This window comes from Mustelus asterias, chromosome 6 (genome assembly GCF_964213995.1).
Source record: "Mustelus asterias chromosome 6, sMusAst1.hap1.1, whole genome shotgun sequence".
NCBI lineage: Eukaryota > Metazoa > Chordata > Chondrichthyes > Carcharhiniformes > Triakidae > Mustelus > Mustelus asterias.
Window position 1 is genome coordinate 75053231 of NC_135806.1, and position 27450 is coordinate 75080680.

Consider the following 27450-nt stretch of genomic DNA (forward strand, 5'->3'; position numbering starts at 1 on the left):
AAGCCACTAGCTTTCGGAGCGCTGCCCCTTCATCAGGTGAGTGGGAGATCTGTTCACAAACAGGGCATATAAAGACACAAACTCAATTTACAAAATAATGATTGGAATGCGAGTCTTTACAGGTAATCAAGTCTTAAAGGTACAGACAATGTGAGTGGAGAGAAGATTAAGCACAGGTTAAAGAGATGTGTATTATCTCCAGACAGGACAGTTAGTGAGATTTTGCAAGCCCAGGCAAGTTGTGGGGGTTACAGATAGTGTGACATGAACCCAAGATCCCAGTTAAGGCCATCCTCATGTGTGTGGAACTTGGCTATCAGTCTCTGCTCAGTGACTCTGCGTTGTCGTGTGTCGTGAAGGTCGCCTTGGAGAATGCTTACCCAAAGATCAGAGGCCGAATGCCCGTGACCGCCGAAGTGTTCCCCAACAGGAAGAGAACACTCTTGTCTGGTGATTGTCGAGCGGTGTTCATTCATCCATTGTCGTAGTGTCTGCATGGTCTCCCCAATGTACCATGCCTCGGGACATCCTTTCCTGCAGCGTATCAGGTAGACAACGTTGGCCGGGTTGCAAGTGTATGTACCGTGTACCTGGTGGATGGTGTTCTCACATGAGATGATGGCATCCGTGTCGATGATCCGGCACGTCTCGCAGAGGTTGCTGTGGCAAGGTTGTGTGGTGTCGTGGTCACTGTTCTCCTGAAGGCTGGGTAGTTTGCTGCAGACAATGGTCTGTTTGAGGTTGTGCGGTTGTTTGAAGGCAAGAAGTGGAGGTGTGGGGATGGCCTTGGCGAGATGTTTGTTTTCATCAATGACACGTTGAAAGCTCCGGAGAAGATGTCATAGCTCCTCCGCTCCGGGAAGTACTGGATGACGAAGGGTACTCTGTCCGCCGTGTCCCGTGTTTGTCTTCTGAGGAGGTCGGTGCGGTTTTTCTCTGTGGCGTGTCGGAACTGTCGATCGATGAGTCGAGTGCCAAGAGGGCATCTTTCAGCATCTGGAGGTGTCTGTTGCGATCCTCCTCATCTGAGCAGATCCTGTGTATACGGATGGCTTGTCCATAGGGGATGGCTTCTTTAACGTGCTTAGGGTGGAAGCTGGAGAAGTGGAGAATCGTGAGGTTATCCGTGGGCTTGCAAGTGCTGAGGTGACCGTTCTTGATGGAGATGCGTGTGTCCAAGAATGCAACCGATTCCGGAGAGTAGTCTCTGATGAGTCTGATGGTGGGATGGAACCTGTTGATGTGATCATATAGTTGTTTCAGTGATTCATAGAAATCATAGAAACCCTACAGTACAGAAAGAGGCCATTCGGCCCATCGAGTCTGCACTGACCACAATCCCACCCAGGCCCGATCCCCATATCCCTACATATTTTACCCGCTAATCCCTCTAAGCTACGCATCCCAGGATACTAAGGGGCAATTTTAGCATGGCCAATCAACCTAACCCGCACATCTTTGGACTGTGGGAGGAAACCGGAGCACCCGGAGGAAACCCATGCAAACACGAGGAGAATGTGCAAACTCCACACAGACAGTGACCCAAGCCAGGAATCGAACCCAGGTCGCTGGAGCTGTGAAGCAGCAGTGCTAACCACTGTGCTACCGTGCCACCCATGATTGTTCACCATGAGTCCAAAGGAAGAAAATGTCATCGATGTATCTAGTGTATAGCATCGGTTGAAGGTCCTGTGCGGTGAAGAAGTCTTGTTCGAACCTGTGCCTGAAGATGTTGGCATATTGAGGTGCGAATTTGGTCCCCATGACTGTTCCGTGCGTCTGGATGAAGAACTGGTTGTTGAAGGTGAAGACATTGTGGACCAGGATGAAGCGAATGAATTGTAAATCTGGAGATTGGCAGTTGTCTTCTGTGCAGTTTAACAGTATGTACCATGGTTTGATTTTTCCCCTTAATATGGATTTGTGCTGCAAACAGATTTCAGATTCCCTGACAGTCTGGATGGATTTCTCAAAGGTTCCTTCACTTGGGCGACATGGTGGAACAGTAGTTAGCATTGCTGCCTCACAGCGCCAGGGACCCAAGTTTGATTCCAGCTTGGGTCACTGTCTGTGTGGAGTGTGCATGTTCTCCCCGTGTCTGTGTGGGTTTCTTCCGGGTGTTCTGGTTTCTTCCCACAGTCTGAAATACGTGCTGGTTAGGTGCATTGGCCATGCTAAATTCTCCCTCAGTGTATCTGAACAGGTGCCGGAGTGTGGTAACTAGGGGATTTTCACAGTAACTTCATTGCAGTGATAATGTAAGCCTACTTGTGACACTGATAAATAATGATAAATAAATAAGCATGTCTGAGAGTGCATCACCCAGTAGTCAGTCCGACAACAATTCTATCTCTGATTCACTTAAATTTTAGGCCACCATAATCACAGCCTTCAGTCATTCTGATGAATGAAGAAATCAAAAGGCTTTCCTGGCTGCTGGATACATTAAATTTAACCCTTTCAAAGATTTTGCGACCTCTGAGGTTAAAATAAGCATCAAATTATTTTAAAACTTCAAATTTTACAGATGACTCACTAATTCTTTGTCTATCAATTATATCACTGGTTATTGAGCATATCGAATAAAACAGTGTGTTAACTTGTTCAGCTTCTGTCTCTTTATCCCAACCTGAAGTGTCATCTTTTTAAAGAATCTCTTTCTCTAAAATCCCCAATTTTGTGATTGATCTGAACCTTGAATAAATCCAAATTGATTGGGAAGAGTGAATTTCTGATCCATGGTTATGTTTTTAAATTGCTGGCTCAACTTTAAGAGACGGTGGCCTTGTGGTATTATCACTCGACTATTAAGGGGGCATGGTGGCACAGTGGTTAGCACTGCTGCCTCACAATGCCAGGGACCTGGGTTCGATTCTCGGCTTGGGTGTGGTGTTTGCACGTTCTCCCTGTGTCTGTGTGAGTTTCCTCCGGGTGCTCTGGTTTTCTCTCACAGTTCAAAAAGGTGTGCTTGTTAGCTGCATTAGCCATGCTAAATTCTCCTTCAGTGTACCCGAACAGGCGCTGGAGTGTGGCAACTAAGGGATTTTCACAGTAACTTCAGTGTTAATGTAAGCCTACTTGTGACATTAATAAATAAACAAACATTGATCCAGAAACTCAGCTAAGGTTTTGGGGACCTGGATTTGAATGCCACCACGGCAGGTGGTGGAATTTGGATTCAATAAAAATTATCTGGAATTAAGAATCTACTGATGACCATGAAACCATTGTCGAGTGTCGGAAAAACCCATCTGGTTCACTCATGTCCTTTAGGGAAGGAAATCTGCCGTCCTGACCTGGTCTGGCCGACATGTGACTCCAGACCCACAGCAATGTGGTTGACTCTCAACTGCCCTCAGGCAACAAGGGATGGGCAATAAATGCTGGCCCAGCCAGCGACACCCATGTCCCATGAATGAATAGAATAAAATGGTTTCCAAAACTTGAAGATGGCACCACCATACGCTTTTCACAAAGGGTTTTCCCACCCTTTCTGGTTTTGGCAGGCATTACTGGCACTACTGGCATTCACAGTTTCACTGCTTACATTGTTTCAACAATGGCTGCCTGGATCGACTGGTTAGAGTGTTCCCTATTTGAACACAATGTTCTTGGTGCTTGGAAGCATTTGATGTGCATTTAAAGCTGCATACTTCATTGTGATTAATTTTTAAGTTATTATTATATTTCCTTTGTTTGGAATGGACTCAGCTGCCATGTGTTCAGGTGCTAATTGGGAGTCCTGTTTCTTGAAGTGCAATCTAAATGGCGGTTTCTGACCATTGCAGTATTTAACTTTGTTAAAAGTTAAGACCTGTGTTGTCCAGGAATTTTAATTTTTTAGCTAAATCTGCTGACTATGCACACTCTGTGAATTAAAGTTAGACTTCCACAGGATTCAATGGAATCTTCAGCTGCAATGAGGAATCTAATTTCTGCCTTCAGCTTCCAAGCCTTTCTTCGTATGTTTTTCTTTGGCAATTTTCTTCTGCATCTTTGCTTCTTGAGCTTTTTTTCAGGTCTGAATGCTTCTTTGATTTTTTTCTTCAGTTTTACAGGATTTTAATTTTCTATTTCAGACTCTGAAAGGTTTTGAGTTGTTCCATTCACTGCCACCATCTTGTTAGCTGTTGGGCCTTATTAAGCTACCCTAGTCTTAGGTAGTTCATTAGTAAGTATTTATTAACTATGCAAAACTATATGCATAGGTAAAGTAGAGGCCCAAGTTCGGAACTGTCTCCTTGATTGCTTCAATGCATAGCTCTGACCAACACTGGTCCTGAGATGTGGGTTATGTATTCTCTTACATCACTGCGTGGAGTGGTATTATACTCAGTCCCACATTAACCCTTTATAACCAAGTCCTTGTACTACAAGAATCATAGCAGAAAATTTGAGCACAGCAAGATCCCACAAATACCAATAAAATAAATGACCAAGATAATCTATATTTATGTCTTGATTATAGGCCAATATATTGGCGTGGCGGGGGGGGGGGGGGGGGGGGGGGGGGGGCGGGGAGCTCTGTTCTTCATCAAATAGTGCCATAGAATTTTATTTTGTCCACCTGAGGGGGCAGATGGCACCTCAGTTCAAGGTCTCATCCAAAAGACATCACTTGCAATTGTGCAGCACTCCAAGAGCTGAAGTGAGAATGATATTGAAGAAATGTAGATTGATTACAGATACATTTGGTAAATACAAGTGGATAAGAAGTGCCATTATCCACTGTTTAATATTCCATATTTCTGTATTAGCCTGGGTGAAAGACAAAGTGACACTCACTCGCACCAATGAACTTTGTGCCTGAAGGCACATATGACAACCTACAGCCACAGGGGACATAGAATTGCTCAGTGCACCCCATGCATGCATTTTAAAGTCTTTCTTATCATAATGATCTTTTACATGTTGTAAAATCAGATTTTCTCCACATGGTTGAAAGCAGTTTCTTCCATTCTGTCTTCAAAGAACCCAAGGAGATGAAATCTTATGTCAATGAAAAAGTGTCAGCAAAGTATTTGCTAACCACACCACATTCTTAGAAATTAAACCTTTCAAATGTTTCCATGTTTCACTAACTGTTTCCAGTTATTCAATAGAAAATATACTGTTCTGTTTTCTTTAAAAGAGAACTATTATCTTGAGTCATTTTAACCTGGAAATTCTGTGCTAGGCCGAAATAGAAGGTTTCTTGGCTGGTCCAGTACAACAGATTCCAGTCACAGTATGCAGTAGCATAACTTTTTATTTGTTCATTTTAATAGATGGGGCAATTAAAACGAGCCATTGAGGTTATGCAAGGCCCTGCTTCAAATGTTAAGTGCCAAGTTGGACTACTTTTTATTCATTGTCATATTTTGATGAGATTTTTTTACAGTTGATCAGATTAAGCGAATTTCACCCTTAATTTGCTTACAGATCAATGTTGTCCACATCATGGTGAGACTGCTGAAAATTTACAGTTATGTTAGTGACTATATTTTGCGTTACTGGAAACAGAAATCTCCTGGTTCTGCTGACAAAAGTTAATGTACATTGTGTAAGATCGCAACATTCATGTCATTGTCTTAAGCCATATCAGAAAATGAAGGCAGCCTATTTAACCACTGTAATATTTCCCAACCTTGGCTCCTGCCTCAGCTGCTGAAACTCTCATCCAAGCCTTTTTTACCTCTGAGGTGGACAATTCGAATGCTCTCCCAGCCAGCCTCCCCTTCCCCCCCTCACATCCTCTGTAAATTTGAACTCATCCTAACTCGCAAACTGCCCCGTTCACCCATCACCTCTGTCCTCTGTGTCTACATCATCTCCCAATCCGGGAAAGCCTCAGTTTTAAAATTCTCGCCCTTGTTTTCAAGTTCCTCCATGGCCTCACTCCTCTGCATGCCTATAACCTCCTTCCACCTCCAACCTTTCGTGATCTCAATCCTTCTCCGATTCTGGCCTCTTAGATATCCCTGATTTGAATTGCTCCACTATTGTCAGCCATATCTTCAGCTTCCAAAGCCCTAAGCTCTGAAGCTCCCTCCCTAAACCACTCTCCTCTCTCCTTCTTTGAGACACTCCTTAAAGCCTACCACTTCAAACAAGCTTTTGATCATGAATTCTAAGATCATTTGATAATGCTCCTGTGAGACATCTTGGGCATTTTACGACATTAAAGGTGATATCCAAATGCAAGTTGGTGTTGTAATGCTCTTTTTTCTATTGGCAGAATTACCATATTGCCATTGTGCTTTATATTACAAATAAAATACTAAACAATTTCTGTGAAATAGTGAAGTTTGAGATTTAGCTGTGTTCAACAGCAGTTCTAGATGTAAGGCCCAATCAACTATCTCATTTATCCCCTCCAAGATTCTGCCAGAAGTAGGTGTAGTTGAATAATGTGCCAAGCCGCACACACAGGTGGGCATATGGCCTTGGAGGGAGTGCAGAGAAGGTTCACCAGGTTGATACCGGAGATGAGGGGTGTAGCTTATGAGGAGAGATTAAACAAATTGGGTCTGTACTCGTTGGAGTTTAGAAGGATGAGGGGTGATCTTATAGAGACATATAAGATAATGAAGGGGCTGGATAGGGTAGAGGTGGAGAGATTCTTTCCACTTAGAAGGGAAACCAGAACTAGAGGGCACAGCCTCAAAATAAGGGGGGGCCGGTTCAGAACAGAGTTGAGGGGGAACTTCTTCTCTCAGAGGGTAGTGAATCTCTGGAATTCTCTGCCCATGGAAGTGGTGGAGGCTTCCTCGTTGAATATGTTTAAATCACGGGTAGATAGTTTTCTGATCGATAAGGGAATTAGGGGTTATGGGGAGCAGGCGGGTAAGTGGAACTGATTCGCTTCGGATCAGCCATGATCTTGTTGAATGGCGGGGAAGGCTCGAAGGGCCAGATGGCCTACTCCTGCTCCTATTTCTTATGTTCTTATATGGCAACATGAGGGAAATAAATCATAAATCAAGAAATCATTTCTAGCTTAGCAACCAGATCCTCAGGGAAGATTTAAAAGTTTTTTAAAAATCGGGCTTGGCAAAACCAGTTAAAGATTTCCTTTGCAAGTTCCCCTGGGTCTTCAGGCCCAGCTATACTCTGGCGTAGCATCTCGATGGAACCTGGGCGGACTGTCTAATTGACAATGTAAATTGAACTGGCACCTCCCCACAAAATAGAAATGGCCTCGTCACAGGATGTGGACCAGGGTCAGGGGCACAGCTCTGGAACATGCAGATGTTCAGCTTCCCTCAAAACCTGCCCCCAAAATGGTCATACATCTTTGAATTCCTACTTCTTAATCCTGAGGAAGCCAACTTTATCCAAGATGAAGCCTTTCTAAGAAATTGCCTTTCCTCTATGAGTCATTTACTTTCTACTTAGAGGACCAGGACCAGCTTTTTGAGTTTCTATAACCCAATGGCTGTTTAACCCTGACTCACTAAATGCCTCATTAACTGCTTCAATTTTCTTGTTTCCTTCTTTTCCAAGTTTCCTATGAAAGTCTTTTTTGACATTTAGAATATAACTTAGCTACACACAGTGCGTAAATGCCAAGTTAAACAACCGGTAAAAGCCAAGTAATAGCTTCAGAAAAGCTGACACACCACAAAACACTGACAACTTGAGAATGGATGTGATTATAACCCCAGGACGTATGAAACATATAGTTACACCAGTTTGTGGCTTAAGCTGCAGGCATATCAAGCATTTCTTGATTTGTAGATGGGGCAAAAAAATGCAAGCATATGAGAGCCTGAAAAAGAAAAAGAAATAAAAGGTGTAAAATGTATTTCAGAAACCTGACACCATGATCTACACAGAAAATATTGGATTCCTAGTCCTTCTTTGAGCATTCTGTAGTATATTTGGAACTACAGTGAATATAGACAGTACACTTTTGCATCCAGAAAGAAACATTCGCAACACGCTGTTTACCATTTGGTAAGGAATTACTTTATCCTTTAAACTCTTTTCACTTTTCCCCCTTCCTTCACTCCCCTATATCCTCAATGTGCTCACAGGCAACCAGATTCATTTTGAATAGGGGCTGGATCTGTACAGTACGTGCAGAGGGGAAAAGGGGTTCAATCCACATTAATTTACTTCCCCAATTAGAGATGTAAACAAGGATCTAAAATGTTGATGTTTATATCGACGGTTGGCACACAGAACACCGTACAACCTCTACATTGTGTATGTCACCTCCATGCTGGAACCAAATGTATAACGCGCATTGGCCACCAGTGGCTCTTTACAAGTGCAACTCCTCAAGTCCTGCTCCCCCCATGCTTTCTCCATAGCCCTGTAATCTTTTATCCCCTAGGAAATTATCCAATTCTCTTTCGAAGGCTTTAATTGAAGTTGCCTCCAGCGCACTCTCAGGCAGTGCATGTCAGATCTTAACCAATTGCTGTGTAAAAAATATTTTTCCTTAAGTTGGTTCCTTCGCCAATCACCATAAATTGGTGTCCTCTCGTCCTTGCTCCTTCTGCCCCCGGGAACAGCTTTTCCATTTCTATTCTGTCTGAACCTCTCATAATTCGAAATGCTTCTGTTAAATCTCTTCTTAATCTTCTCTCCTCAAAGGAGAACAGCCCCAGCTTCTCCAATCTATCCATTTAACTGAAGATCTTCATCCCTGGAACCATTTGTATTAATATGTTTTGCATCCATTAGATCCTTCCTAAAGTGTGATGCCCAGAATAGAGCCTGTGGGGCAGCATGATGGCACAGTGGTTAGCACTCCTACCTCACAGTGCCAGGGACATGGGTTCGATTCCCGGCTTGGGTCACTGTCTGTGTGGAGTTTGCTCGTTCTCCCTTCCTCTGGGTGCTCCGGTTTCCTCCCACAGTCTGAAAGGCGTGGTGGTTAGGGTGCATTGACCCGAACAGGCCCCGGACTGTGGTGACTAGGGGAATTTCACAGTAACTTCATTGCAGTGTTAATATAAGCCTTACTTGTGACTAATAAACTTTTAAGAATTGGACCAGTACTGTAGTTGAGGCCAAACTGAAATATTTTATAAAGGTTTATCTTAATTTCCTTTTGTACTTTATGCCCTGTTTATAAAATCCGGGATCCTGAATGATTTATTGACTGCTTTCTTAATCTGTCCTGGAACCTTCAATTATTGAAATGCATATACACACAGATCCCTCTGCCCCTGCACCATTTTAGAATTTTGCACTTAATGTTTCACTAAAATAAATCACTTCACACTTTCCTGAATTAAATTTCATATGCTCTTTGTCTATTCCACCAGCCTTTCTACGCCCTCCTGAGGTTTATCTCCATCCTGCTCACAGTTCACAATACTTCCACATTTTAGGTCATCTTCAAGTGTTGAAATTGTGCCACATTCACCCAAATCTAAGGTTGGGATTTTCCAGCACTGCCATGGCAGGATTCACCGTGGGGGATGTGGTGGGCCAGCCAAAAGTCCATTAACTTTCGACAGGACCAGAAGACTCCAGCAGCAGGCGGGGCTGGAGGATCATGTCTAAATCATTTATTCATATATCACGAAAAACCCTATGATATAACTTCATCCAGTCTGAAAAATAACTACTCTGTTTTCCTGTCACTCAGCCAATTTCATATTCATGCAACTACGGATCCTTTTATTCCATGAGCTCTAATTTTGCTGACAAGCCTATTGATGCGCGATAAATCACACGGGAGGCAGGATGTACCCGGGAAATAAAGGCTTTTATTGCCAACAATAACAGAGCTACTATATACAATATACAATCCCAGACTAAAGGGTCACCAGGCAGAGCAGTGACCTTTATACCTCTCCTAGGAGGCGGAGCCAACTGGGGTGTACCATAGGACTATATTAACAGGTAGAACAGCCCAACCCTAACCCCAACAGTAACATATCTACAGACTCATAGTACTGGCCAGACCATGGCTCAGCACTACCTGGTGGGAACCAACAATGGTTCACCACATTCACCTCTCCTTTGAAAACAAAGGCCGGCGGGGTACAAAACACAGAACAATTGTTCATCTGTCTATAAGTTCAAACGGTCTGGGGGACCGCACCGTCGCTGTGACCTCCTCAACACCGGCGATGACACCGGTTCAGGCAATCGCGGTGACGTTCTCTCCAAGGCGGTGTCCAGCGACTCCTCCAGTGCCTCACGGGCCGGTAGACCCCGAGGTGGTGACAATCCGCTGAACTCGGGCACGCCTTGAAGTGGCGACCATCTCCTGGACTCAGGCAAGCTGTACACGGGAGTAAGAGGGTTAAGTGGTGGTCCCGATACTGCCCGCGCCATGTCAGGAGGGGAGATAATGGTTGGGGGGTCCCTAACTGGGAGCGACAGGGGATTCCAAGCCCCCTGCTGGCGCCAGATCTCGAATCGAGACCGTGTCCTCTCACCCGTCAGGATATGCCACGTAGGCATACTGAGGGTTGGCGTGGAGGAGATGGACCTGTTCAACCAAAGGGTCGGACTTGCGGGTCCTAACATGTCGCCGCAGGAGGACAGGTTCTGAGTACGTCATCCAAGACGGTAATGAGGTCCCAGAGGAAGACTTCCTAGGGAATGAAAACATTCTCTCATGAGGAGTAGCGTTGGTTGCTGTACACAGGAGTGAGCGTATAGAGTGGAGCGCATCAGGGAGTACCTCTTGCCAACGGGAGACTGGAAGACCTTTAGACCTCAACGCCAGTAAGACAGCCTTCCAGACTGTAGCATTCTCTCGTTCAACCTGTCCGTTACCCCTTGGGTTGTAGCTCATGGTTCTACTAGAGGCAATCCCATATGAGAGCAGGTATTGCCTCAAGTCGTCGCTCATGAACGACGAGCCCCTATCGCTGTGGATATAACAGGGGTAACCGAACAGGGTGAAAAGATCACGTAATGCCTTGATAACCGTGGCAGCGGTCATATCAGAACAGGGAATGACAAAAGGGAATCGTGAGTACTCATCAATCACATTGAGGAAGTACACGTTCCAATCTGTCAAGGGAAGGGGGCCCTTAAAGTCCACACTCAGTCTTTCGAAAGGACGAGTGGCCTTAATGAGGTGTGCCCTGTCAGGTCGGTAGAAGTGCGGTTTGCATTCCACGCATACCCGGCAGCTTCTGGTTATGGACCTGACATCCTCCACCGAGTAGGGTAGATTCCGGGCCTTTATGAAGTGGAAGAGCCGAGTGACCCCCGGATGGCAGAGGTCATTGTGGAGAGCCGGTAATCGATTCTCCTGCACACTAGCGCATGTTCCACACGACAGGGCGTCCGAGGGCTCGTTGAGCTTCCCTGGACGGTGCATGATATCATAATTGTAGGTGGAGAGTTCGATTCTCCACCTCAAAATTTTATCATTCTTGATCTTACCCCGTAACGTGTTGTTGAACATGAACGCCACGGACCGCTGGTCCGTGAGCAGAGTGAACCATTTTCCCGCCAAGTAATGGCGCCAATGCCGAACGGCCTCCACAATGGCCTGGGCCTCCTTTTCCACCGCCGAATGTCGAATTTCAGGGCCTTGGAGGGTGCGACAGAAAAAGGCGACGGGCCTGCCCGCCTGGTTAAGTGTGGCGGCCAGGGCGAAATCAGATGCATCACTCTCCACCGGGAAGGGGATGGACTCATTGATAGCGTGCATCGTGGCTTTCGTGATGTCGGCTTTTATTCCTGCAAAGGCTAAGCGAGCCTCTGTTGTTAGGGGAAAAGAGGTAGACTTGATGAGCGGACGGGCTTTGTCTGCGTAATTGGGAACCCACTGTGCATAGTATGAGAAGAAGCCTAAACATCTTCTCAGTGCTTTGATGCTAGTGGGCAGGGGGAGTTCGAGGAGGGGACGCATACGGTCTGGATCAGGGCCAAGGACCCCGTTTTCCACCACGTATCCGAGGATAGCTAGGCGACGCATGCGAATTACACACTTCTCCCTGTTGTAGGTCAGATTCAGGTGAGATGCAGTGCGTAAGAATCTAAGAAGGTTGGCATCGTGGTCCTGCTGGTCATGGCCGCAGATGGTGACGTTATCCAGGTACGGGAAGGTAGCCCGCAGCCCGTTCTGGTCCACCATTCGGTCCATAGCACGCTGGAAGACCGAGACCCCATTCGTGACACCAAAAGGAACCCTTAAAAAATGGTACAGGCGACCATCCGCCTCAAAGGCCGTGTATTGTCGGTCCTCTGGGCGAATGGGGAGCTGGTGGTAAGCAGATTTTAAGTCGATGGTGGAGAACACCCGGTACTGCGCAATCTGGTTGACCATGTCAGATGTGCGCGGGAGGGGATACACATCCAGCTGCGTGTATCTGTTAATGGTCTGACTATAGTGTATGACCATCCGGGGTTTGTTCCCATTCTTAACCACCATGACTTGCGCTCTCCAAGGACTAGCGCTAGGTTGGATGATCCCTTCCTTGAGGAGCCATTGAACTTCTGATCGAATGAAGATCCGATCCTCAGCGCTGTAACGCCTGCTCTTTGTTGCGATGGGCTTGCAGCCTGGCACGAGATTCTGGAATAGGGAGGGTGTGGTAATCCTGAGCGTTGAGAGACTACATGTGGAGCGCGTTGGGCAATTTAGAGGCTGCGGATCTCCCACTGAAAGCGGAGGGAGTGGCCCATCGTACTGCAGGGTTACACTCTTCAGGTGGACCATAAAATCTAGTCCTAGGAGTATTGACGCGCAAAGGTGCGGTAACACAAGGAGCCTGAAGTTCTCGTAAACCGTGCCCTGCACCGTCAGATTGACCACGCAGCTCCCTAGCACGGTGACCGACCGGGACCTTGACGCCATCGAAATTGTCAGCTTGACAGTCCGAATCTGGAGACCACACCGCTTCACGGTGTCAGGGTGAATGAAGCTCTCCGTGCTCCCGCTGTCAAACAAACAATAAATCTGGCGTCTGTTTACCTGTATGTCCATCATGGACTTGTCGAGTCTGTGAGGCTTGGCCTGGTCCAGGATGATCAACGCCACCGTTGGTTCGTGGGTGCAACTGCAGGCAGCTGAGATGGTTGATGACGACCCCTGCTGGTCATTCGCGGTCGGTGCCGACCAAAATGGCTGCCCCCATAGGTCGCACGTGGACGATGGCGCCAAAACCTGCGGCCCCTGCAGGTCGCACGTGTCTTGCGACTCCGTCGTTTGGAATGGCGACGTCCTGGAATCGCACGTGGTGGAAGACCTTGAAGACGCAGAAGACAAGGAGGCCGGCTCCGGGGAGTCACACGCCGCACTGCTGTTTTTGGATGGAGGTTTGGTCCGGCATACTTTGGAATAATGTCCCTTCTTGCCGCAGGCGGAGCACAACACCGCTTTAGCTGGACATCGCTGCCGAGGGTGTTTCACCCCCCCACAGAAGTAACACCGCGGGCCACCTGGAGCTGCTGCCATCGTCAGGTCCGAGGCTGGAAACGCAATCGCACAGTTTTTCGGTCCCGCTGAATAAAGTGGAGTCTGTGGCTGCCCCTGCCACAATGTCTCCACGCGGTCGTCGGGGTACATCTCCAGACTTTTGGAGGCCGTTTCTAGAGCGTCAGCTAACTCTATGGTTTTAGTGAGATCGAGGTTACCTTGCTCCAACAGCCGAAGGCGGATGTACGACGAGCCAATTCCCGCCACGAACGCATCTCGAACTAAGTCGCTCATGTACTGGGCTGCCGACACTGACTTGCAGTTGCAGGCTCTGGCTAGCTGCTGAAGTTCACACGCGTACTGTTCCGTCGTTTCGCCGGGCTGCCGCCGTCGAGTGGCTAGAAGGTGTCGAGCATGGATCTCATTCGACGGTTTGTTGTATCGCTTTTTGAGAAGCTCGAGGGCCCCTTTGTAGTCGGTGGCCCCACGGATCGCTAAGTATACAGCATCGCTTACCCTCGCATGGAGGACCCGGAGTCTGTCGGCGTCGTCGGTGACCGCTGTGGAGGCGTCGAGGTAATCTTGGAAACACTTCAACCAGTGGTCGAAAGTGTTCGATGCTCCCGCCGCATGTGGGTCCAACGTAAGCCGTTCGGGTTTAAGCATTTGCTCCATGTTTTCTTTTAGTTTTTTTTCAAAAAAAAGAATTTACTTGTTGGCAATAAAATTGATGCGCGATAAATCACACGGGAGGCAGGATGTACCCGGGAAATAAAGGCTTTTATTGCCAACAATAACAGAGCTACTATATACAGTATACAATCCCAGACTAAAGGGTCACCAGGCAGAGCAGTGACCTTTATACCTCTCCCAGGAGGCGGAGCCAACTGGGGTGTACCATAGGACTATATTAACAGGTAGAACAGCCCAACCCTAACCCCAACAGTAACATATCTACAGACTCATCGTACTGGCCAGACCATGGCTCAGCACTCCTGGTGGTAACCAACAATGGTTCACCACACCTATAATGTGGCACTTTATACCAAGTGCCTTTAGGAAGTCCAAGTACATCATATCAATCTCATCAACCCTCTGTTACCTCATCACAAAACTCAAACAAGTTAATTTCACACCATTTGTCCTCAGCAAATTTCTGCCGGATTTCCTTACATAATCCACATTTGTCCCAGTAATCGCTAATTTTTTTCTTAGTTGCTCATGGAAAGTGACCAATGTGGAAAGCAATGGGCGTGATCTTACCAGCCGTACATTCCACACTCCCGCTGCAGTGAGGTCGGAGAATTTGGCGCCCAGCCAAATCTCGGTTCATTGTAACGGGATGGGAAAATCGCACCGGCGTGAATGGTGGTAACATGCCGCCCAATGTCTTTCAAGGGAAAAGGAGAGGAAAATACTTGAGAGAACACAAAAATATTAGCTCGAACCTTCCAGCCTCCAGATTATCATCAACCAGACATATGACAGAAGATACATGGTAGGATACTGCAAATGTCCCGGTTTTGTTCATCGGAAATTTAAACTTCCGATGAACAATTCCCTGTTGCCAGGGTATAAGAGCATTGGAAATAGGAGCAGGATGAGGCCATTCAGCCCCTTGAGCCTGATCAACTAGATCATGGCTGCTCTTCTACCTCAACATCATTTTCCCGCACTAACCCCATATTCCTTGATATCTTTAACATCTAGAAATCTACCGATCTCTGTCTTGAAAATACTCAATAACTGAACCTTCACAGCCCGCAAAGGTAAAGAATTCCAAACATTCATCACCCCCTGAGTGAAGGAACTCCTCCTCAACTTAATCCTAAATGGCCTCTCTTTATTCTGAGACTGTGTTCCCTGGTTCTCAATCACAATAGGCAGCAGAGGGACCCTCTCTGAAAGGCTCTAACTCTGAGCTAGAGTCAGATCCACGTGTCTTGCTTGGATCATTTGACAGGAAATCTTAGACAGTTTAAAACCTGTTCTCCAGCTGGGCGACTCCACAACTAATTCTCCCAATCAGTCCCCATCAACGGCCTGATTGACCACCCTGACACATTGATACCCCCAGCAACCACCTGACTACCCCCAACCACCCAACAGCTGATCCGAATACCCCCTCAACCAGAACCATCTATTCCCCCTCAGCCAGAACCATCTACTCCCCCGACCAGACTACTCTTTTAACCAGACGCAACTATCGTCCACCACCTGACTACCCCGACCCGACTATTCATTGAATTCCTGACTACGCCTGACCAGACTATCCACTTACCCACCAACCCACCTATGTATTCATCCAGCCAGCTACATCACCCTGCTACTCACCTCATTCACCTATCCAGCAACTCACTCGCCCACCTACCTCCATCAACCATTCACCCAGCTACCCAGCTACCCAGCAACCCATCTCACCCCCTACCCATTCACTATTCATCCAACCACCCATTCCTTCATCCATTGCCTAACTCACAATCATTCATTAAAGGATTGGAGTTTAAAATACTTTCAAGAATCTAGAGTCATAAGCAGCTAGAGTCATAAGAAGGGGATGTTTCCTCCCATCCCTTCATTGGAAGATTCTGGGAGAAATGTCAGTAGCTTTGGATTAGGAAAATCTTTGCGGGCAGTGGCAATGTCCATTGCATTGGGCAAGAACTTCTGTGGAATGGTAATCCCAGTCAGAATGCTCTTCTGCTCCCATTTACTTACACTGCAATTCAGGTGCACCTTTGTCTACTGACCTACTGACCTGATGCACCATAGAAAGTATCCTTTCCACATGTATCACAGCTTGATATGGCTCCTGCTCTGTCCAAGACCTCAAGAATCTACAAAGGGTCGTGAATGTAGCCCAGTCCATCATGCAAACCAGCCTCCCATCCATTAACTCTGTTACTTCCTGCTGCCTCAGAAAAGCAGCCAGCATAATTAAGGACCCCATGCACCCCAGATATTCTCTCTTCCACCTTCTTCCGTCGGGAAAAAGATACAAAAGTCTGAGGTCACGTACCAACCGACTCAAGAACAGCTTCTTCCCTGCGGCCATCAGAGTTTTGAATGGACCTACCTTATATTAAGTTGATCTTTCTCTACACCCGAGCTATGACTGTAACATTATATTCTGCATTCTCTCCTTTCCTTCTCTATGAATGGTATGCTTGTCTGTATAGCACGTAAGAAACAATACCTTTCACTGTACACGAATACATGTGACAATAATAAATCAAATTAACTCAAATCAATCCATTTGGAGGCAGTTGCTGGTTGGTCAGTGGTGGAGTTCAGGTGGTCAGTGGGGAAGGTCAGGGATCCGTTGGGGGGGTGTGATCTGTGGAGGGTCAGGTGAGGAGGGTCAGGCAATTGCTGAGGAGAGTCAGGTGGATGGGTTGTCTGGGGCTGGGTGGTGAGTCGCGGAAAGGATTCAGGGTGTGGTTGGGGAGTGGGTGGGGGGGGGGGCGCGTCTTTGGCATAGCGCCCTGGTACAATGCTCCGGAGATCAGAAGTTATTGCACATTATTTAACTGTTGAAGAATCCTAACGATCCATTTTTGCAACATAAGAGATGAAAATTGTGACCTCTCTATTTAAATTATATTCGTGCTCTATATGACTATCATCTATGTTATCCTTTCCTCTCGGCACGGTAACACAGTGGTTAGCACTGCTGTTTCACAGCACCAGAGACCCAGGTTTGATTCCCGGCTTGGGTCACTGTCTGTGCGAAGTTAGCATGTTCTCCCCAGGTCTGTGTGGGTTTTCCCCAGGTGTTCTGGTTTCCTCCCACATTCTGAAAGACGTGCTGGTTAAGTGCATTGACCTGAACAGGCGTCGGAGTGTAGTGACTTGGGGAATTTCACAGTAACTTCATTGCAGTGTTAATGTAAGCCTTACTTGTGACTAATAAATAAACTTTAACTTTACTCTGTCATACTTCCTTTACCAAGACCATTTTGGTGACCACATAGACTTGAAAATTACTTCAATTTGAAAGTACCTATTTATAGTTAACTGTAGATTTTTAAATATATAGGATAAAGCCAAATGATCGCTAAGTTTAAGGTACTAATTCAAGTTTAGGTTACTATTGATACTCCGAAACTGCCACAATCTTCACTCTTAAAATTTATGGCACCATCAGGAAGACGTGATTAAAATGTTGTTTAAGAACATACCAACAATGATCTATTATTCATTGTATTTCTAGGTTCCAGTCCATAGAATCCCATAGAATTCCTGCAGTGCAGAAGGAGGCCAATCAGCCCATCTAGTCTGCACCAACTCGCTGAAAGAAAATCTACCCTGTTGCACCCACTGTTCCCTATCCCCATAACCCTGCACTTTTAACATGGCTTATCCCTCTAACCTACACATCTTTGGACTGTAGTAAGCACGTTGGATAGTATGGTGGCACAGTGGTTAGCATTGCTGCCTCACAGCACAATGGACCCGGGTTCAATTCCAGCCTTGGGTGACTGACTGTGCGGAGTTTGCACGTTCTCCTCCGGGTGCTCCAGTTTCCTCCCACAGTCCAAAGATGCGTAGGATTAGAAGGGTAAATACATGGGTTTTGGGGATGGGGGTGAGGTGGTGGGACTGGGCAAGATACTCAGTTGGAGAGTCAGTTCAGACTTGATGGGCCAAATGGCCTCCTCCTGCACTGTAGGGATTCTCTGATTTTGTGATTTATATTTTACGTAATCCAATGTCTGAATGACGGAATGCACTCTGTACATCAGTCGCTTCAAGAAACGGTGACAGTGTGCACCTGGCTTGTTAGACAACTAGAGAAAAAAAATCTATTGGGAATTTCAACAACTTCCCACTCCTGGAACCGATTTTCAGGAGGGCTCCTGACCTCAGTGGCTGAATTCCTCATATTCCAGAAAATCGGATCTAACAATTATGTATCAGACTGTTCTTTCGTCTTGTTATCATTAATCTTTTAAAGAGATAGTTTGAGGTGACACTTTTACTTGGATAATTTAGCTGCTCCATCTTTGCGATTGGCTTGCATTGAATTTGCGAGGAGTTTCAGTGTTATTCAGATTACAGGGACAGAGGAGAGGGGGTTCTCATTGGCTGAGGACATTTTGGGGACAGTTCTACATCAGAGCAACTTTTATACAATCAAGAGAATCTCGGAGAGCAGCTGAAAAATGTAGTGTTATTAGCGTTGCTGAAAAAAGGGACAGATACATATGTCTCTACGTATGAATACGCGTAACTTCTAGCAAGCATCAGTGAGCTACATTGCGAGCCCGACTGATAATCTTACATTGATTGCTAGTGTAATTCTCAACACAGTTGGGATTATTTAGCAAGTGCTGTCAATTGCAGAATCACATCTAACATTAGACATTGGCCAGGTTTCCCTGACCTTGTCCGCTGCTGGGATTCTCCGCTCCCCTTGCTGTCAATGGAGATTTGGCTGAGCGCCAAATTCTCCGTTCTCACTGGCGGTGGTGGTGGAGCGTACAGCATCAGAGAATTCCGGCCATTATGTTCTAAGATTTTCAAGCGCATGGTGGTTAAGTATGGTCAGTACTTTGCCTAATGACAGCAAGTCAGCATGCTGTTTGATACAATCCTTGTCCTCTGCAGGCAAAAGAGTATCTTGAGATATTGCACCTTCTTTTGAATAAACAAAAGCATGGGGGCCAAAGCTCCCTGGTGTATTCGCCATGGCAATGTCTAGACCACCAGGTTAAAGTCCAACAGGTGTTAACCTGGTGTTGTTAGATTTCTTACTGTGTTTACCCCAGTCCAGCGCCGGCATCTCCACATCATGAATGTCTAGACCAATCAGAGCTGGCATGCCAACTAATCAGCCCTCCCTTTTTTCATGCAGTATAAGTTGTTTTTCCCTTTGAAATTTGGTATTCTTGTGTCTGTCCTGTTGAATGCAAGACAAAAAGCTTTGACAGCATGTCTCTTTTTTCAGCAATACTCAGGTTCAGTACTACCGAGCGACTATTTGTCATTAGTATGCTAAATCTCTGTTATATACATTCCTTTGGCTTTTGCATGATTTCACATGAGGGAAATGCCTACAAAGGTTAGAAGCATGAACACAAAACAACCTAATCACTCTGTTACACACCTATCTATATGAGTGAGAGCCTTGTTTCCAGTACATTTTCATAAACAGTAACCTACCAAGATGAAACAGCCAATGTGGAACTTGGCTAGCAAAAATTACTGATCAAAAACAAAGTAGGACCACATTATTCTAATACCCCCAGGTTAAGCAAGGGATATCCAGGACTGACTCCACAAACCTTTAAAATAGGTGGCAGGGCCCTGATGTGGAAGTCCCTCACCTTTTCTGACAGATATTATTTTTGTCAGTAGAGGAAAAGGGACAGACTGTTATTCATACATGAGGGTACCTGAACTCAGCAGGGCCACTTGAACTTAGTGCTGAGTTCAAACACACCCCATTTTAGCTGCTACATGTGCTTTAACCCACAGTATGGGAGTTCAAGTTTATAGCTAACACCTACACAACCTGGAGTCGTGGATAAGGTCACATTATGATTTTGTTTTTAAATCACCCACTTTTTAGATAATAAAAAAACTGGCTGCTGCTGTCAATGATTGTTAAAAAAAATCTCTGCTGAAATGCTTTGATTCACAGGCCAGCTGGTGTAGCATTTCAATAGAGTTCTTTGTTGACTTTTGCCTAATGATTATTCATTATGAATGGTTGGGTGGGTTTCAATTTATTTATCTCAACAGGGTGTGCTGAATTCACAGTTTGATTGACAGCTTAATGAATCTCTTAAAGGATTAGTGGTATGATCAAAATTTTCTGTTTATGATAGATTAACCACTTGAGGAGATTTAAACATTTTGATGCTTTCATGAATGGAAGTTTTTATACTACCAACTCTTTATAGTGAGAGATGTGTTCAATTTTTAGAAGCTTATTTTATTTCATCTCCAGATGGCTCCTAAAGTCTGACCTTGGTGGATTCTGTGAGAGGCTATGGAGTTGGCATGGGGAGTATGAGGGGCGATGGGAGGTGGGTGGTAGCATAACTTTCCACTGAGTTGGTATGAAGTGCATCAGGACCAAGGGGTGGTGGTGAGGGGGGTAAGGTGTGAGAGTTAGAGGGCCTAAAACCTTCCAGAGTAACTGGAATGAAGTCTCAAAGAATGGAGGTGGGCCTTCAAACCAACGATCTGGGCACTCACTTGTGCCATGGGCCATACTCTGTTTCTGGGGTCGATATGTCTGTCTCCATCCCATGCCCTCCCCCACCCTAGTGTGAAAAATTTGTATTTTGTGTCCTTTTTTACTGAGTTGGGTCCATTGAGCCGGGAGATTCTCCAGCTACCTGTCTCAGGAGCCAAAATCTCCTCCCAACTATCTATTAAGTTTTGCATGCTGAGTGGTTCAAATAAATCTAAATGGGAGTAATTAAATAACCTGAAAACCAACCAATCAAACTGAGCTTTTAATTTTAAAACAATTACTCACATATGTGCGATGGTGCTAACTTAACACATCAAATCATTCATATTTTTCCAACCTCTTTTGGCAATTATGATGGGGAAAAGTAAATCATGATTTCTAACATTACAAAATTAGAATTTAAAAAATCACAAACAAAAACCATAAAATTGTCCAAATCCTGTTGGATATCTAAGAGAGTTTGCGGGGGAGGGGGGAGTGGGAGGGCAGGGGTTGTGTGTAGTGGGGGGGAGGGGGTTTCGGTGAGGGTTGGCAGCTGCACATGCTAATTTGAGGAATGAGCCGGGCCAGGGCTTGGGAAAAAAAAGGCATGAGATCTGGGTTTTCAAAGCTGAACCTTTGCTTCACACTGCCTCATATGATTGACGTACAAACTGCTATACAACACAGCACCATAATACCTGTTCAGCAAAAGCTACTGTTCAATAATGTGTTCTCATTGTGTCCCGCTCGTACGACAGATAATACTGGGCCTCCCTTTTGGACTCATCCAGTATCTGACCTGGCACCTCATCTATACCTCTTACTATGGCAACAATTTTATGTACCACTTTTATACCATTTCGCCTTTTTTTTCTTTTCATGGATTTTGATCACAATTTAATAGCCCAATTTAAAACATAATGCACGTAACTAATTTTCTCTTCTCCTAAACCCTCCTGACAAACATGTATATAAAATATAAAATTTCACAGTCAATGTTTAAAATAGCAATTTATTTTTCTTCATGGATGAGTATGACCTATATAGGTTGCTGTCAGTATGGCATTTCTGACTTATGTAGTCCTTCTGACTCCTGGAGGAAAAATCTATATCTCATTAAATAGCATGCAGCTCTCCGGGTGACCTCACCAGAGGGGGGAGAAAAATTACACTGAATTGAATATCTTTTTGGTGCAAAAGATGTGTCCAGGTGGAGTCAAAGCAATGAAATATTAACTCATGGACCAAGGACTGATGCATTGACAAGGTAGCATGTTTTAAAGTGCCGTACCCTAGATAATCTGAAAGATCGGACAAATTCTATTACAACATGAAAGAAACTGGAACATGCACAAATGAAATGTGGAATCGCTTGGTCTTTAAAATAGGATGTTAATAAATGGGTTTTAAGTGGAGCGGTGTGGGAATAAATGGGTTCCACTCTGTATCTCGAGAAAGATAAGAGGAGGCTTTTAACTCTGTCATGTCAAATAACTGTATTAATAGTAACGTATTTTTCCACTAACAAACAGTAACATCCCCCAATCTGACCATTTGATCCATCCAGGAAAGAAACCACGATTGCACCGTCTGCATTTTACAATTTTCACCAATGCGCAATAAATAATGAATGCTATTATTTGGTAGATTACTTAATGGAATATGATTTCCAAAAAGCAGTTCACCCAACTTTTATGACTAATAGTGTAATTTTCTGAGCAGCATTGTTTATTGTGCTCTATAATAGGACATGTATTTTTCTCCTAAAAATATTTTTCTTATAACCAATTTTGACTGTTAAGTATAGAATTATAAAAACCTTTTATTTGTCATTTATATTTAATTTTCTTTAGCAAATAATAATTGCCTCAAGGACATCAAATGACTACTGTAATAATTATCTAAAATTCATGTTATTGACTTATTACATTTTGGAACCATTCAGCTGTCAGGCAATTAAGTGGACCTGAATAATCCCATATAATTGAGCTACCCACACGATTGTTTCTACTGCAAATATATCTTTTAATCAGACATCTGTTCACCGTTGTAGATTTGACAAGAGTTATGCATTCAAACAATTAAATGGCCCTTTCGAGTGCCTAACACATGCTACAGCTCGATAGCTTCACAACAAATGCTGTAATTTGTTCAGCATTTGTACACGAGTGGCAGGTGTCACAATGATAGTGGGCTTTACTCTACGTTCGCTTGTTTCCTTATTGGCTGCAGCTGGCTCCCTACTGCGAGGGCTGCTATGATTCTGTTTGACAACCCGAGCTATGGTCTATTACATCAAGTGGATTGGTGGTACGAGGAATGCGTCTGCCCCTAGTGATCAACTGCTCCATATGGTTCGGCTGCATTTAAGAAAAAAATGTTCAGACTAAGCTCTGCTGTAAGTATAGTCGCCATAATTGAATTTGAGTTAGCCCCATGTATAATTACCAGAAACTTCATTTAATGTGGTGACAATCGGTTACTGATACTTGCCCCTTGTTATGACTGGAGATTTGTTAGCAGGCTGCAAAATTAATCACTGCTTAAGGTTGAAGAATTATCTGTTCCCACTGTAGTAGTGAGAGAACTATAAATACTCTCCCTGTCCCTGGATTAAGGGAGAGGAAGATCAGTCAGGGCTCCTGTACCTGATTGTCATCCATTAATCCTTGTTGGAAACTGCACATGACATAACTTTCAGTGCACTTGTCACGATTTCTTTTTTCATTTTCAGCCAAATTCTGTTCGATGTATTTCAGCATGCTATTCCCAGAACTTTCAAAGTTTTCAGGGACAATTGCGACGTTCAATATGTATTTTTACGTTTATTATAGTTGAGAAAATAAACGAATTATTGAGCCTGCTTTATTTTCGCATGCACCTCAAATGCCTTGCCGTCCTTTGGGGTTATAATTGATTGGGGGAGGGGTACCTCAAAATGTCTGCCATTTTCTTCACACGTTCTCAAACCAGACGTGCGGTTACTTCGCTTCTAAAGCCCCACACCACCAGGTGAAAATGGCGTGCAGGAAGAAATCTAATTTGCAGAACCCATTTAGAATGCGGAACCCGATCTCAGAGGGGGAAGGTGTGTGTTTTGCACGCTAGTCATTCCTGAAACACAAAAGGTCGAAGGAAAATCACATGTGATCAGGAATGCAGAGGAAAATTGCACTTCCTCCAAACGAAACAAAGTGTGTCCATCCTCGCCAATGGTCTGTCTGGCTGACACTTTCATAGGATTATCAAAACAGCAGTTTTTTGTCAATTAAAGATTTGTGAATTTGTGAGTAGTTCCACACAAATTCATTGTTACTATAAGGATATTTGACATGTCCGCTACAACTCTCACCAATTTTTACAGATGCACCATAGAAAGCATTCAAATCAAATCAATCTATATGCCCAATGGTTCTGTACATAGCACGTACTGAAGGAATGGGCATGGAAGGGCCTTGAGTTAGGATGGGAGCTATAAGGGACCATGGTGTGGGTTGGATGGGAGAGCATGAGCTGGAGTGGAGGAGGTATGGGTGACATGGAAAGGGCATGGGTAAGACCTTTTGAACTTACCCTTTAGACTCAGGTCCATGACTCCTCTGGGGGATCGTGAATCATGGAGAAACTGGCCCGCCTCCATGAAAATTGTGGGGGTCTGGGAAATGCTTACCCCACACAATGGAGATGGCCAGGTCAAGAGTTTGGTTAGTTGGTCCTCTATGCACACTAATATAATCCCAATACCATCTTGTGTAGTAACATGCGTTTCCCTTCCATCATATTTTAAGCCCCCTGAAAATATGATTGCGCATTAAGCACCAAAAATAGGTGAGGTTGGGCCAGATTTTTAAAAGCTTTTTAAATCTCAAATCTGAGTCCAACCCACCTCAATCCCATCCACTTCCAGGTCTAATGGAGGGCAGGCAGGAGGTAAGACACTCATTAAAACATTTTAATGAGGCTGCGAGCCTCACATGCTTTCTCATTTCCTGCTTTAAAGTTGGCCGGCTTGGTTTCCCAAGCCGAAGAGTTAAAGGCAAGTGAGGACTGCTGCAGGAAAGAGCTAAATGCACCGCCTTACAGTCCAGTAGGAGCAAATCTGTTTCCCCCTCTCCAAGCCCCCAAAATGACTTTCACTGCACCTGTCAACTTTGGCTAGATCAGCGCAGTGAGTCACTACTGAGCGGAGAGCAATGGTTACACTGAAATGGGCTGTGCATGAATTTTCAGACCCATGGAGGGGGGGGGGGGGCAGCTTCCCAGCTAAGTGGAGGCAACGTTGGCCAAGATCTTGCTTATTTCTTGGGCTGTGCATCCCAGTAAAGGCACCTCCTTGTTGCAGTGGCCCTGTGGTCTCCAACCTGCCTTAGCAGTACCCACCTCTCCTGGGCTGCTGGCCCTCTGATTGGGCCTGCAGCATTGACTGGACGTCCTTCGCTGGATGGCAGGCATGGTGGTTGCTAATGAAGAGGCTGGCTCACAGGAGATTTCTGACCCCGTATCGCTGCCTGCAAGTGCAGTGTCTGCTTGAAATATTCTGGTAAATTGTCCCCTGTTGTTCATGCTTTGTTTCTAAGTGTCTGTGTAGCTTTAAATTGCAATTCAAAAGCTTCACCACATAACAGACAGTGGATGAGGATGTTCAGCTCTTGACCAAGTAAAACCCATTTCAAGGCACTTCTGCCATATTTACATCTCTTGGATACAGATCCTATTGTGCATGGTGTCAATGTTATGTTTCACAGGCCGAGATTCACAAGTTGAATCAGGGGTTATTGTTTCTCCAGTGTTTTCAGTGAAGTGCACTGGTATCAGCAAGACAGAATTCACTTGCTTTGCTTCTCATCTCTGAAGATGAGAATTTGCACGTTCTCCTTAACCTGTCCTTAACCATCCGCCATTTTTCACCATTATATTCTGGCACATATCGTGAAATAGCAACATATACAACTGAAAAAGGCCAGACTTGGTTCTGAGCTCAGTTAGATCGGACAGTTGCTGGGCAACTGAAACCACACCGTAGTCAAGGTGATTGGAGGTGAGGGTTCTGTACATCAGCGTCTCTGTGCATCTGTGTTCTTAGTGGTACACCTTGAAGTCAGTTCATTACTTTTTCTAACAATTTCCCGTTGAGTTTTGAAGCTTCATCTAAACAGTCCATTTGAAAATTGCAATGAATCAATAAATAACAAATAAAGAAACAAAATCCTCTGTTGGACAATGGGCAGAATTTTCCCAAAATTTTGCAAAGTGTCAGTTTTCTCACAAAAACCAGCGTGAGTCCCGTCGGCCCCCACGGCGTGATCCGAACCGCAGTTTGTGGGCACTCTAAAAATTCTCCACATGAAAAACACGGTGCCCTGTGGCACAGAGCATCTGATTTGCCCACCCCGGGGGTCATCTGAGGTGGTCACTTATCAAGCATTTAAACAGCTCCACAGCACTTGCCCGCAGTCAAGCTACAGGATTGGCAGTGAGGAAGCCTGCTCCCCGCTTCACAGAGGGGGCTCTCACCCGGCTTGGTGCCGTAGAGGAGAAACAGGAAACAATCCACCCTCAGGCTGGCAGGAGACCCTCCAGCAAGATTATGAACCCTGCCTCAGTGACAGGGGCCGCAATGGTGAGTGTCAGCAACTTCCATAGAGAACGGGTGTGCAGTGCTACAAGAAGATCATCGAATCCCTCTGGTGCAGAAGGAGGTCATTCAGCCCATCGAGTCTGCACCAACCACATTCTCACTCAGGCCCTATTCCCTCAACCCCTCAGATTTACCCTGCTAATCCTCCTGACACTAGGGGACAATTTAGCATGGCCAATCAACCTAACCTGCACATCTTTGGACTGTGGGAGGAAACCGGTGCAACCAGAGGAAACCCACGCAGGCACGGGGAGAACGTGCAAACTCCACGCAGTGACCCAAGGTTGGAGTTGAACCCAGGTCGCTGGTGCTGTGAGGCAGCAAAGCTAATGGCCTACTCTGTTCTGACAGGCTAATTACTCCCTGTCACTTCTCTGCCCTCCACCTGGCCATCACCCTTTGGAATGTCACCTCAATCCCACATGCTGCCACCTAGCAGGGCCCCTGCAGCCAACCTCCCACAAGCTTCCTCAGACCACCTGAAACTTCTCTCTTCATAACCCCTCCCTGCTTACGCATAGTGCCCACACACACCAAGTTTCATCAACATCTGACCCACCAGGCAACCAGCTCACACCATCCCCAATTGTGTTCCTGCAGGGTGTGCTTACCCATACCACCATCGTGAGCGGAAGAAGATGGGCAGTGGGATGCCCGAGATGAGGATCTTGACTCTGTATGAGGAGAGAGTCCTGGAGCAGGACCGGGCCTGTGCTGAGAATGAGGTGAGCCTGAGAGGGGAAAGAGAAGAGCCACTGCACATTTTCCAGATGGCCAATCTCAAGTGAGTGCTGTGTATCGTAGACCTTTAACCAGGCCATGTACTCATACCATCTTCCTTTTCTTACAGGAACATCACCCGAACAGCCTGGTCCCTCCACCAGCAGTGTTCCACTACCCAGCCTCGCTATGACCTCAGGGAGATCTCGGAGGAGGACACCAAAGATGCGTTACAATTCTCACCCCCACCATCCACCAGCACAGAACACACACCTCAGTGGGCAATTTTAGCAGGCAAGTTTCTGGGTCGCTATGTGGTGAGTATCACACTGCTGCTGATACACATCACGGGGAGACAGGATTGTCTCAAGGACAGACTGTCAGAGGTCTGCTGGATCCCAGGACCCAACTGTGCCCCCACCAGATGCTATGCCTCTGGACATGTGCGTCCCTCAGCTACTTGAGATGTAAAGACAGAGCCGGGAATATCAGGAGGGGGTGTCAGCGACCTTCCTCTGACTGCAGGGCCGAATGGAGGAGTCCCAAAGCCATCTGTCACAGGGGATGGTGCCAGCA

At 45.5% G+C, this 27450-nt stretch overlaps 1 long non-coding RNA gene across 1 annotated transcript; it reads left to right on the forward strand.

Annotated features, from left to right (window-relative positions):
• The first annotated feature begins 22828 nt into the window (after window positions 1–22828).
• Window positions 22829–27154, forward strand: LOC144495310 (uncharacterized). Its single transcript, XR_013498226.1, has 3 exons — window positions 22829–22914; window positions 26755–26879; window positions 27005–27154. It is a non-coding gene; the product is annotated as an uncharacterized LOC144495310 (long non-coding RNA).
• Window positions 27155–27450: the final 296 nt, after the last annotated feature.